General features: G+C 29.2%; 1 protein-coding gene across 4 annotated transcripts in view; it reads right to left on the bottom strand.

Annotated features, from left to right (window-relative positions):
* path (solute carrier family 36 member pathetic) overlaps nucleotides 1-15,165 on the bottom strand; it is a 35,291-nt gene that overhangs the window by 18,086 nt on the left and 2,040 nt on the right. For 2 of the 4 annotated variants that reach the window (XM_088187733.1, XM_088187735.1), the window contains exon 1: nucleotides 65-165. The exons of the other annotated variants lie outside the window; for them this stretch is intronic. The gene's annotated coding sequence lies outside the window, so the exon portion shown is untranslated. Of the gene's footprint in view, nucleotides 1-64; nucleotides 166-15,165 lie in introns of those variants that run through there. 4 annotated transcript variants of the gene reach the window in all.

The raw sequence follows: 15,165 nt of genomic DNA, 5'->3' as shown, positions 1-15,165 counted from the left end.
TAACAATGGCAGAACGAAAATAAAAATCCACTATAAACTATAACGTACAACTCTAATCACTTACCTGTAAAACTCTTATCTGAGAACTCCAAGATGGAATTATCGGATAACACAAATGTTCAGTTCGCCAGAACGACCGGAGCGGAGAAGAACCACCACTCGAATGAAGCTATGAGTGCAAAAATTAAATATTTAACTCCCTCCTCGCAAATTTCGCGCAGCTGCTGGTGGGGAAGGTTCGGTCTCTATGGCATTCTAAGATCGCTATTACACGTTAGATAAAAAGCAAACGGTGATTTGCTCATCACATCTGTACATATCCCTCAGTAATTCAAATATATTTATAAATATTTAAATATGTATAACACGTATAGTTTGTCTACTTGTTAATGAAGCTTTTTCTAAATGTGACAGTATTTTTTTTTTATTAAATTACATGATTTCTTTAATATTTTTATTGAACTACGAGAACACTTTTATTACAGGACCTCCTCATAACGAGGCCGAGCATCAACGACGCCTTATCGCAATTATGTGGGACGATGCTAATCTATTTTAGGTATGCACCATAATTGATTTTTAAGATGTTTATTATTATTTACATTAAAAATAAATAAAATATTTGAGAGCACCACGAAATAGGGTGTACCATTTTTTTAATTTTTTCTTAATATAGACTAATCCCATTAGGTCGTAAACCAATTTATTGTATCAACAATATTTTAATTAAAGCATATTATGTAAAGAAAAGATTATTCAACGATTAACAAAATGTTACTATATATCGAAATTTACACCATTCTACAGGATTGCCATTTTACATTTTAAATACAGTCCAATAAATATTTGTTATACATTTTATTTTTTGCGGCCGCTTATGACGTGTATTTGCATTATTTAGCTTGAATAAAATAATTCGGCTAATATAAGATTATTCAATTCAATTTTTTTATTACCTTTTTTCTATGACTTGTTAAAAAACATTTTAATAATTTACATGTTTTTAAATAATTTACTATAACAATACTAAATTTAAAGGTTACCGAATATTAGTAGCAAAATATTATACAAAAAACTAAAAATACTGGAAAATACCTAAACAATAGTAATAAATTTAAAAATTATAAAACATCATAATGATCAAGTAGAACCATACAATAAAAAATCAATCAAAAAAATGCAATTAAAAAATAAAGACTTAACATAAGATTTTAAAAACAAAACCTCATATACATATATGTATATTAATACATAAAAAGTGAGAAGAAACCTCCATTATTCAACTAACGGTTTTTAATTTTAAACTCATTAAAAAATATTGTATACTTAATTCTAGTTGAGAATGTCTAAGCGGATTGTATAGTTCCAGATATGCGCATATAAACAGGAAATAGCGGCTTATATTGATTTTTCTAGTATTCGTACAATATTGATATTACAAAATTAACTTAGTCATCGACTCATCGGTAAGCTACAAAACCGATGACTAATGCTTACCCTAATTTTAGTTAGATTTCATTCGTATGTATATTTTAACAAACCAATGGCATCATACATACAAAATATAAACAACACACAAAAAATAAACTCTCGAGTATGTATTGATCGAATATATTAATGTTATCTATGTTTCATCAACATACATAACATGAAAACATGGATGACGTTTGTATGCCAAACAGTTATGAAAATTATTTCGAAGATAATATTTTTAACAATACAATAAAGCAATTTGCTTCTACATAATATTTCTTTGTCCAAATATACAGGTTGATTCAATTCGAGTTTCCTGTGTTGGCAGCACTGTAAATCAGACAGCTGACAATAATCACGCGTGTTCAAAGTTGAATAAAAAAACATAAGAATATATTCTTACAAAAAAGTTTGCAAAAAACCATATCATGATCTCTCTCACAAGTATCTCACCACTCGTGCTCAAAAGAGCAGCTTCGACTTCGGTCCGTTTGCCGGCAATGTTCGGAAGCGCTCGAAGCTGGCTAAGTCGACTGAGTTACCCATACTTTACTCGGACAACTTCCGATAGATTTTAGAGCGGGCAGAACTGAATTCGACCGAAGTAACCCACTATATTCTCCGTTCTTTGCCAACCTTGGCCAACTTCCAGAGAGTGTAGTGCAGGCATCACATTTATGTTTTTTTTTTAAAATGTTTGGAAACTGAAGTTGGATCACCTTTACAGTCTAAAGTAACGGCATTTGATAAAATTATAACGACACAAGATACCGAATGCAAAACTTTTGCTTTAGTAAAATACTTTTTAATATTGCTATTAATTGATTATGCTAGACTGCTATAAATATAAATTTAATCTTATTATGTAATAGTATTTTGCGCTTTAGATCAGTTTTAATTTTTCTTGTGAAAATAGAGATTTCTCTTATTTTAAAATTTTTGACTCCAAATTTTGTCCTATTTACTTTCTATTTGTACAAAGTGACTCTCGTCTATTAAATACGGAAGAGACGCGCTTTTCTTGGCCAGCGACCAGATTAATCGGATGAACGATTGCTCGAATTCAGTAATTGGATACAAAAGATTTATATGCATAGGTACTTTAATAGTTGTCTATCGTGTTCGACGCCATTTATTTAAGACGCGTTACCGATTAATATCTGGCGTTATAAAATATCCATTGGCATCTAATGCTTGTTTTCAATATGCATGAACGCAATTTACTACAATAATTTAGACCACTTCAACGCTCATGGTGATTCAGAGATGATTAAATTAATTATCTTAAATATAAATGTTATTAAATAGATTTGTTAAGGGGTCGATATGGGTCAATAGATAAATGCTCTTGCTATCGGTGGACGAACCAAGCCAAATTTATTTTATTTTAATTATACTAAATATTCTTAATTATTATTTAATTTTAAATTTATTTTATTTTAATTACACTAAATATTCCTAATTACTATTTAATTTTTAATTTATTTTATTTATACTAAATATTCTTAATTATTTTTTAACAATTTATTCATAACACAGTGTAAAATTTTGTCGAATTCAATGCCTCTTTATATCTTTTCATGGGGTAAAAGTTGATGAAAATATGAACGTCGATTACGGCAATTTGAGTCAAGGCTAACAATAATATGCGTTTCAACTGGATTATAAAACTTTATTTTATTTTATAGAATATGTTTATGCGTGTATATTTGTATTGCATGTTTTAAGTCAAAATTATGATTTCTAAATTGTAAATATTTGGATAATAACAAACAATATAAGTAGGTTACATCGAAAATAAACACAAAAGCTAGGAAGACAGCGGCCATTATGTTCCTGAGTAAAACATGACTCACAGCGAGTTTTAACTATTATTACCATACATAAAAGACCGACTGAACTTCGGTCACTTTCAGCTAAAGAATGAAATTTAATTTCGGACGATGTTCGAAACATTGAAACAATTTTGACCTAATACGTAAAAAATGAGAACTGTTGCTTTCAATTGAGTGACACTCACCAGCAAATCAATACGAAATTCTCCTTGTCTCGAGTAGCGCTACATACCTACAGATTTGTTGATTTAACTGCTATGAGTTGTGTTGCACAATGCACACACCTTTATCTAGTGATTTTTGATATTGATTTTGTTTAATAAAACAATGAGTTGAATGAAAAAGTGCAGAAAGTGTTAGAATATACTTTACTACGCCATTCAATAATGTGAATTTATTAACATAAATGTGATTATAGGGTATGATGACTAAACTCTTAAGCAGCATAGGCACCCCCGCAGAGTCTTCGCATCGAAACGTTTTGAAATGAAATTGTGAACTGGAGCGTGATTTTTACAAGCTACAAGTGCGTCATCTGAATTAATTACAATACATTTATGTGTTATCGTTTTTCATCATTTTGTGCATACAAATGCGTAATGAATCACTCAGCTTAATGTTATTGTTTGACGGACGAGAAGAACTAACATAACATTCTAGAGTGCAGTCGTACAGCAAGGAGGCGTAATAATTAACAATAAATTATTGATAAAAACAAAAATCTATACAAGACAGTTTTAGGAACATATCTGCAGAATATACGCAATCTTTAAATTATAGGTGTCAAGAATAGAGAATCAAATTGTATAACTGCTTTTGAAACAAGCCGCCGAAAGGATGCACTGAAGGAATGAAAAGCTTATGCAACAAAATAAAAACTTAAAACAATGCCAAAGAGAAGACAGTTTAATCATCAGTCTCATATTTAACACGGCTTCAGTTTAAAATATGAGACGTTTAGGCTCGACAAATTACCATTTCGAGAAAAACGAGAATATTTTTTTTATGTATTGGCGATGTCGACAGTCTCATTCTAGACTCTAGAGTACCACAGTGATACTCTAGAATGCGAAATACTCATCGAAGCCACGATTTCCATACCTCGCATACTGACAAGGCAGCGACTTATGTAATTAGATAAAAACAGCTATGAACAATTTGGAAAAATATATTTAAATATGATCTTAAATGTAGAAAAAATATCAAATTAACCATCTAAAAAAACAGCTCGCAAAATACATCTGAAATCTGCATGTAAGTTAGCATATAAATCAAGATGTTTTATGAAATTGAAAAAATTATATTGTGGAAGTGCATTTGGATGTACGTATATGTAATAGCTGTACATCAAAGACATCCTAAAAATTAAAAATATTTCTGCCAAAAATACAGATTTAGATCATCTCTTTAACTTTAAAATAACTAATAAAAAGCTATTAAATTAATTTTAGTTATTATTTTTAGGTAAGATATGGTATTTAGTTATGTTCAACAAGACTGGTCGCAAGCACCATAATAAGTAATTCTTGAAAACTAATAATTACTCCAGCCATTGAATATTAAAATGATTTTTTTTTATTTTCAATACATTTCAGTATTATAATTTGACGCTGATTTTTTGCCACTCTTCGTAATAAGTATTTTTTACTCATTGCTCTAATAAAAAATAAATTAACGTGCATGTGTGAAGTTTCCAATGATATGTACACATTAATCTCGTCGAACAGGTTTTGAATAAACCACACGATATAGGTATTTTTATCTTAAAAATCCTGTTTTTGTGGTATGATTGTCGTGTTTATCATGTATGCATGTCGTATTTTTCGTTGTTGTGATCATATGACCGCTTGGAAATATTATACTTAGGAATTAGTATACATTTATACGTATAAGAGATACAAAATATGTGAGTCCATGCAAAAAGTGCACTAAAAAATAAATTTAAAAATCAACAATGAAAAAATGATGATTGTTTGCATTAATCTTAATAATGTTTATATTTAATATTATGTGAACTTAATTATTTCAAGTACAAATTGTATAAAAAATATATTCATTAATTATATTTAGTGAATAAGAGTCATAAAAATAATTTTAAATATATTATACCATACTAATAATTTATTATACCGTATAATATATAATAATTTTAAATATATTATACCGTATTTAAAATATATTTATTTTTAATATTTACATATGCATTAATAAAAAAATATATATTAAATTCGACGTTTAAATTTTAAAATCCCAAACAGGTGAAAGGTGATGATTACATTTAACCTGTGCTATTTCACGCAACAGATATAAATTTAAGAAACACTGAATTAGTTTACATCAATAAACAATTAATTGTTTACTGATGAAAACTTCTGGTAGTATTTATGTAAATGCGTATGTTAAAATATTGTATTATTTATTTATGTATGTGAGAAGTAAAAATTACTTTAGCATACATATACAAATATATTGTATATTTTTTTCTTTGGAATATGCAAACGGGCAAATATTGATCTATGACAAAATATCATTTTTTTTTATTTTATTTGACCTAATTATTGAAGTATAGGCATGGAAAGAAACAAATCCAATTAAACCTTGTACTTACTAAGGTCAATGATCCTTACGCGTCAAACTAATCGATAGACATACATATGTTTTTTATCAAGTAGATATGTTAAATATTATGTTGTAATTATATCAAACATCAAAATAATTCCAAATCTAATTGAATTTTAAGGGTTTCTAAAACAAATCGATGCCATTTTGAAAATCAGGTTTGTGTAAATCAGAATCCGAAAAAAAAAATTTTATTTCTTAAAAGTATTTTTTTATAAAATTGCGCAAATATATAAATATTTTTTTTTATGAATACGCTATCGATAATTTTAATTAGTATTAGCAATGAAAAATATAAATTATGTTATAATGATAAAATTATATCAAATATTAACAACGATGGTTATTTATGGATCAGAACAATCAGTACAGTACAATAAATACGAGAAACTTCTAAATTTATTCTTGGCACGAGCTTAAACTTCTTGCAGTATTCAGAGAAAATAATCATTATCTAAATATATTTTGTGACATTTTATTTACTCTTATTGTGCACATTCCTTAAAAGCACATATATATAGATTATTCCTAATTCGGACTTAATAACTGATCTTGGGTCATCCAACTTTATTTATCAGATTTTCAAAAATATATTGCTATGTTTCGCGACAAGTTAAACAATTAAATGAATATAAAGAAACTTCCAAAATTAGTTGCTGCGTAATTTGTTATTTATAAATTCCTGAATATTTTTTTATTATTAAATAAATTATATTTAAAAACAGCAGTGTTTTATTATAACATTAATTTAACTTGGAAATTGATTTACAAAATTGTAAAACGAGAATTATATGACGCTCATGTACATACACCTATATATAATAATTTCCACAAGTTTCCAATAATACATCAATCAAGCAATATTAACAATAAGCAGTGTCTATTGTGGTTGGTTCAATGAGAATAGAGATTAACTGATACACTATGATTGGATGTATAATTTAGAGCTACTATGAAAATAAAAGATCGTAAGTACATTACAAATTATACTAAACAAATAATTGTGAGATTTTTACAATATTCTTAGGACAAATGTATTATCTTAGTTGATCACTCCATTAAAATGGTGCATGTATGTAAAAATATATAAATAATCTACTGTTTTTATATATATTCTTATCTTTTTATATCAACAAGTATTTTTTAATATTTCTATTACAGCATATTAGCATATAAGCAATAGATCTGCTTTGAAAGACTGGATTCAAAAATCACCTGATATATATTATTCATATTTATAGTAAATTTTATCAGCACCAGAAATTGTTCGAAATCATTATCAATATGTATGCTTCAAACCATTTCGAAGTATACGGGAATGGTCAAATTGGTGTATCGAGATCAATAGCAACGAATCTGCTCTGATTTTCCAATTTTGTGAATTACGAAAATGACGGCTTTTGTTTTCTTTTTTTTTATATCAATTCAGAGGCTCTCAATATTTTTGCTATTTAATTTATTGGTATTATTTTTTATAAAAATCACTAACATTTATTAAAATTAAAAAAAAAATTATACAGGTTTTTTATTTCTTAAATTATTTATGTAAATGTATAACCATATCTGGTACCTCAAACAGTGCAATATCGATCGCCGTACATGTACGGCGATACCGCTCAAAGGGTTAATACGCTGGAATTGCACATTGATTAATTTTATGTCAGCTACGAGGAGCTGTTCCTCTTTGTAATATTTAATTTTAATATTGTATGCCTTTCTTACTATGTATTCTTTTTTGTATATAGTAATAATTTTTTTAACCATCTTAATTTAATTTAATAATTAATACATGCTTACATTTTTATTTAAATTGTGTTAAATAATTCACAATTAAACTATCACTGATCATCTCGATTAGTTAATGTCGAATTTTTAAATTATAGAGAAGCATCCAAATCTACAAAAAGCATGAAAAGCACGTTTCATTTTCGTCGTCTCTCATTTATTTATATCCCAGTCGCGCGTGCGAGAAAATCTGGTCATTGAGAACTTTTTTTAGGTCAAGGTTGCGAAAATATTGGCAAACTAGTTTTCATCGTGACTGAAGAAGAAAACATTTTACATGTATATATTTTCTCTTTTTTCTTTTCTTAGAAATTACCTTTTCAGGTGCTTCAGTGCATTCAGTGTCATATTTCGGCAAAAACGTGTCAAGTGTCGTGCCAAAATGACTAGCTTTGTATATGACAAATAAAATTTAAGCGTCGAGTCACATTTAAAATAAATTTAATACACTTCTTAGTTCTTAATTAATTAATTTGTATACAATTAAAAATATTATATTTACCAATGGTAATTTAAAACAATGACTACTTGATTTAGTAATAATTATTATTTTTAATATAATATTTTTTTAATCAAATTTTCGATTTGTTAAATTATAATACATGGTATAAATATTCCAGTAAAATAAGTATGTACTCAAATTTCCTTTGCCACCATTTTTTATCATTATTTGGAACTTATATGTATATATATAGCTATCATTACATTTTATTTCAAGCAAAATTTCAGAGAATATTTTGCATCTTCATCAAAAAGATCAAAACAAAATTTGCCAATATTTCCTATCTCTATTCAATCATTAATTATTGTATAGAAGCAGCAGGAAGGATGCAAAATTAAACGACTTCATAAAGGCATTTCTAATAACTCCATAAATGCGAATTCAATTTATGCAGCTATATTTTTAGTTGTTCGTATTAATGTCTATTTGCTGCAATTAAATTAATGACGACTTCCCTTTTGACGTTATGGCAATATACGTACGAATGGTACGAATTGACATAGCGCATCGAGTATGCACAGCTGAATATGAATGTCTTATAATCGTGATTTAAATTTAAAGAAACGAAAATGAATGGCATATATTGTCTTGAAAATAATATAACACTAATGAATCAATAATACTGACTTAAACAATATCGTTATCAAACACTTACACACGTAATATATTAGTGAAAATTAAATACAAAAATATATTACAGCACGATAATAATATGAAAGTAATATATAGTGAAAAAGATATCATTTCGAAAACAAACTGAACTTTCATATATTTACTTTTAAAACCAATAATTAATATTTAGATTTTAAAACTTTATATGAATGCAATTTTTCAGTTAAAATACGAATATTATAAAAGAAGATCTTATATTACATCATAAAATCAACGGACGATTTCACTTCTAAATTGAATTATCTTCAGTCTAGTCTTTCGATATTTTTAACCAAGTGCTAATAATTAATCAATACTCAAGAGTTCTTTGAGAATAATAGTGTGCTAATAAGTGTATTTGATAATAAGTATCAAGCATTCGATTCAAGATATTGCCCGAAATATAATACTAACGTGCTTCAAGATAAATTTGCTTTGAATATTTAAACCGCGTCATAGCTTTATTGACTCTCTTATTTATACAGGTTATCGATCATACGATAATCATATAGGCCTTGTGATGAAGTATAATGAACAAACGTTACGTTTACGTTCACGTGGCGCACTCATCTGTTCTGTAAAAAGATCATATAATTTTTTAGAATTGGCTTTGAATTAATGTTAATTTTTATAACAATTATTTTTTTTATTTTGTGTTTTTTTAATTTGTGTATATAATTTATCTGATCTGTTATTAAACAAGATCCATTAATTTTTGCCTTCACTCTTTTCAAGAATTTCCTCAAACTCTTTCTCCAGTTGTTGGCTCTGGTGCTCTTGTTTCATCATCCAACCACCGAATCCTTGTTCTTCCTGCCAATATTCAGCCATCTGGTTTATTATCCAGCAGTTGTCTCGGCTTTTGGATGGAGTCCATTTGAAAGAAGGATTCCAACACGAATGAAGGTGGCGACATTTTCCTTTGTATAAGTTGTACAGCTCTTGGTTATTTCTAATACGCCACTCATTTCCTTGGTTTATGGCTCCATATATTCTGCGAAGCACCTTAGTCTCTAACCGGAGACCGTGACATATACATTAAGCAGAGTTATACTTGTACAGTTTTTGCCAGATGTTTTTTATTACTTTGTGAATACGTTGTAGAATCTCTACTCTACCCCTTCTGAACATCTCTGCTTTTACACCGTCAGTACCCGGTGATTTATTACTGCTGCTTTATTGACCTAATCTAGAAATGGTTTATCCTGGTTTGAATTATCAGATTATGCCTCTACAGCAGCGTACGCCTCGGCCTCCAATTTTTTATAAACACATTCGCGCGTGCTAGGGCCGAGTCACGAGAAGAAAGTCGTATACGTCGCACGAAAATATGATTGTGTGCTGTTTTAGTTTCTACCTGCACTGCAATAACGGTTATTATCGTATCTGCATATTTCGGCGAGCTTATGCAGAGGTCGATAATAATGTTAAATGTATGATATAGTATTTAAAAAATGTAATTAAAAACATTTCAAAAATTAATAAAATATTTTTTTTATATAGTGATACATATAATAGATATAAATGTTCATATATAGAAAATATATATATATACATATATATAAATACAATTAATTACATTTAAAAAATTCAAATTCAAAATTAAATCACGGTTAAGTTGGAAGTAAGTAAGAGTCATATATTCATAAAAATCCACAAAAAAATATTAAATAAACAATCAACTTCCTTTTGAACAGAATCAACCAATATCCTCTACACACATCCAATACATTATTTAATAACTAGTGCATCAATCCTAGCCATAATTGTAGATGATGCAATTCGAAGAGGTGTCTCTAATTTAATGCGATTTTTAATTTTGGTTTTTATTGACATCATTTTCGAGAATGTTTGTTCATAAAGATTGGTTGTTTGGAATGAAGTAATCAATTAAAAATACATCTAATAATTCATTTTTTTCGGCAATGCTTTTCGTCTGGATCACATCCAGTTATAAATGTAAATTTTTCGGCCCATAAAATAAATAAAAAATAATATCACAGTAGCTGGTTGTCAACTCCTACCATACGATGTATTGGTTTAGTGTGCGTTTTTTTATAAGTGGAAGCTGTAGCGCACGCTTCCTCCACAGAGTTGCCATTTTAATATTCTAAAACTCTAAAACAGTCTTTTGTTATTGCTCTCTTTGAGTATATCGATATAATTTAGCACGTATTTTCAGTTTATAGTGTTCAACAGACAATCTTGTGGTATTTTTTGTTGCGATATTTGGAATAAGGATATCTTAAAAGTTATTTAAATAAATAACATATCATGCGTTATTTTTTAATGAGCACCACCATAAGCATATAATCAGGTATAAGAAGTATTTATAAAACATGTACGCTAAATAAAACCTCTTCGAATTTTAAACGCAGGATTTTATTTATTTAAAGATCAAGAAATATTAAGCCGAGGTTTCGAGATTATATTTGCTAAAAATAGCGAGACAATTCTTCGGGGTATATTGTCCAGGTGGCAGATGACGCAATACCAGCAACCGGTTATAGCCGGTCGTTCGATGAAGTGATTCAAATTCACAAGTCGACACAGGAAACGTACTAGGGTACTAACTATTAGGGTGACCCTAAAATAGAGCATCGATGGGGGCGAGTCCACAATGTTGGCTTACGATTGGTCAAACTTGGGCCACACGTCACATTCTTGGAACTTCTACGGTGAGTCACTGCACGATAGCTTTTATCGTGTAGGACTAGGCGTCAATTCCGTTACACAAATTCGAGTACAAAACATATTATAGTATCGCAAAAAAATATCCAATAATATCTGGAATACCTTTCAAAAACTAGGAGGAAAAAATAAATCTAAAGAATATATTTATTAACAACATCCCGTCGATAAGAAAGAAGTAGAAATTTAGTTGAATGCGAAATTGCGATTGGAGTAAAGAAAATTCACACGCCATTATTGAAACGCCATTACATCCACAAAGTCACTGTTTGGTGTGCTTTATGGGTTGGTGGAATCATATGTACAAAAATTATGCAGGCCAGAATGTTAGACAATGGAGAGTCCTACAGATCCATGATTACTGACTTTTTCGTTTCCTAATTGACTGCCATTCATGTGGAAGAGCTTTGGTTTCAACAATACGGACAGTACCAACATGCCGGACAGCACGCGCCATAATCAATTTATTGAAAGAAACGTTCGGTGAAAAGCTTTTATTATCGTACATAACACAATATAATCAAAATAATCAATTAGATGATTTTTGTAAAAACTAAACGGTTGTCAACAAAAGTGAATACATAAAAAGTTTCAGTATTTCTAAATCTGGTTTTATGGTGATGGCATGACGGTTTAATTCACAAAATATAACAATAAGAACCCACGACTCATACCTGAAAAATAAAATCTATTTCACCTGAAGTTCCTCGTGGAAGCTTGTTTCTCTTTATCGTGTATACGAACAATGTCCCAAAATTAAAAATACACGTTTATCTATGTACGCTGACGATACAACCATTTTAACGAGTGCTTACAATATTTACCAAATCGCGAATAAATTACAAAAATCTATTGAATACTGTAAAAGATGGAAAATTAAAATCAACAAAAATAAAACAGAATCAATTATATCTACGAAACATAGTCAAACTTTGTCACTGCCTCTACTAAGTGAACAGTGCAGTAATGTAAAATGAAAATCTAACGTTAAATATTGGGTTTACAGGGGGGGGGACAAATTCCCGGGGCCTGTTCTCCTTCAGAGGCCCGACTCTAGAAAAATCATAGCAAAAATCGACCTCAAATAATGAATCTGAACTAAACTACAGCTGTATTTACAGATGTATTTCAGGTATAAGTTCCTTCAGCCTTTTTTATACATGCAAGAAATAAAAGGACCGGAACATTGCCTTCAAAAGCACATTCTAGGTGGTACTTTCACAATAAACATTATTATTCAAAGAGACAGATTGTAGTTTTTATTATTACAGATTATTGATTTAAAAAATATGAGACATGAGAGGAAATATTCAACGAATGTAAATCAGTAGCAGTAAATTGAATGTAAATCACTAGCAGTATATTTCTGAAAATTCAGATCGAATACCTAATAAAGAAATAGAGAAATAACGAAAATTCAACAACAGCACCTGTTGAATTATATAAATGTAATGTTTTTATAGATTGTTTTATCAGTAATTTGACAACTGGATTTAATGCAGCAAAATAAATAAATAATACAATTAGTTTCAAGTGGTTATTTCTAAAAGAAAATCTAGGAAAAAATAGTCTAGAATCTATCCAGAAAATATTTTTCAAAATATGTCATATCAGTCAAAATCATATCGGAATACATTTCCATCAGTAGATATATATTTTTACCAGTGAAAATACAAATTATCTGGCAAGTGCTAATAAAATTATATGATTTTACCTTTTCTTTATGTAGTAATATACTATATATTTATATACTTATTATTTATTTACATCCAATGTATAAATGTTATAGTGAATGTATTTTTTTTTGTAAAGTTATATTAATTAATATAAGAAGGCTGATCAAAGTATATTCAAACCGAATTTTGGTCAATAGGAGAGTGCGAAAACAATTATCACTTCTCAGAAGGCAAAAATTCACGTCAAAAGCAATAAAATCTCATTGGGAACACTCGGTATGACTATAATACCACGACGACCTATATATTGAATATCATATTGACACAAAACTTTACAGCCATATTTAAAACTGTTATGATTTATAATTAATTTATTAAAACTTTTTAATAAAAGCAGTAAATATTTCTGAATTAGAAGTAACTACAATATGTTTTATTTTTTATTCACCATAACCGAATACGACTGTACGTAACACTCGATCTTCACTCACCTGATGTTTATTTCTAGTGGCACTCGCTGCGTCAGTTTATTTCTATGCAAATTTTTTGTGGGATCAAGTACGTGCGGAACGCTCTTACTGTTCTTTTAACGGTACTACTTGATCGCAATATGATACAAAAGACGATTTAGGGATCCCTATGTGATTACTTAACAATATATATTAAATGTACGTTTATTCACTCAGATCAAATATATTAAATCTGACATGATTTATTATATCGAGTATTTACGTACATATATATAAAAACCGACAGATTTAATATACTCAATTAAATATAATTTAATATACCTGTTTTAAAACCATTGAATACGCAACTAGCGTGCATTCACTGCACATGTTAACAAACAATATGAAAACACACTATTATCTCAAGGCTGTTAGATGTTCGACTTTCGACGGTACAGCAAGATTTTTAAGCGAACTCAAAGCACCGATTTTACGCCATTACGCCATGCGATGTTTTGTAATTTACACATGAACTATTTTACAGCTTATTATAAAATATTTTAAAGATTACTATTTTTCAATTTGATGAAACTATATTTATTACTTGATATATAAAAGCACTAAAATTTAAGCACGAAAGGTCTCTTAGTATACCTTGTAGGATTCATCAATTGAACCATCCTTCCATTCAACAAATGGACCACCCAATGTAGGGAGTAAATTGACTATATAAGCCAAACAGGTTTTACGCGTCTAAAACAAAAAAGGCTTCTTTGTTAAAATGGAACACACCGTAAGATTTTTTTTGCAGATTAAGTAAAAGTAATCGCCATGAATCAGAAATATTAAAAGTATTCGTTGCATTGAGAAAGAATAACACGTGCATTTGGAATTGCCATACAAAAGGTTCATAATCTACTCTAGCGGCCAATGGCAAACTATTTCAAAAACTCGGCATCCTTTTATAATTGGCCGCTCCACCAAAATATGCGGGAAAAACTCTGTGTCATAAGTATAGATACGGATACGCGGGCAACCAACGATCACATACTCAGAAACTCCTTAGAGAGTCTTCCTCACAATTAACAACTTCAGACCAATAAAGATCATAGAAGCCGCCGCTTCCCACTTCGCATCCCCTTGTCTAGCTCGACGCCAAGAATCAAGAGTTGAACGTCTGGAGCTTACAGTCACACCCACAAAAACATCACTTATATTTAACATATTTAAACTACGAGAACATCTCAACTAATAAAGTCTTAAAAACAAAACATCCCTAAAACGAAGATAAAGACAACTTATGGCAGAATTTTAAAAAAAAACGTCTTTGGCTATTTTTTATGAAATGGATGCTATTCTATTTTTTAAACTGTTGTTTGTACTGTATACTGCGATTTCTTCGTGTCTTTATGCTACAGAAAAATCTACTTCTGAATTTAGAAGAAGCGGAACATCTATCAAAGATAATGATAATAATGTTTAAA

Source organism: Plectrocnemia conspersa, unplaced genomic scaffold, assembly GCF_051122295.1.
Source record: "Plectrocnemia conspersa isolate PC_06_02 unplaced genomic scaffold, ASM5112229v1 ptg000006l, whole genome shotgun sequence".
In the NCBI taxonomy this organism is placed as follows: Eukaryota; Metazoa; Arthropoda; class Insecta; order Trichoptera; family Polycentropodidae; genus Plectrocnemia; species Plectrocnemia conspersa.
This window is presented reverse-complemented; position numbering and strand designations above follow the sequence as displayed.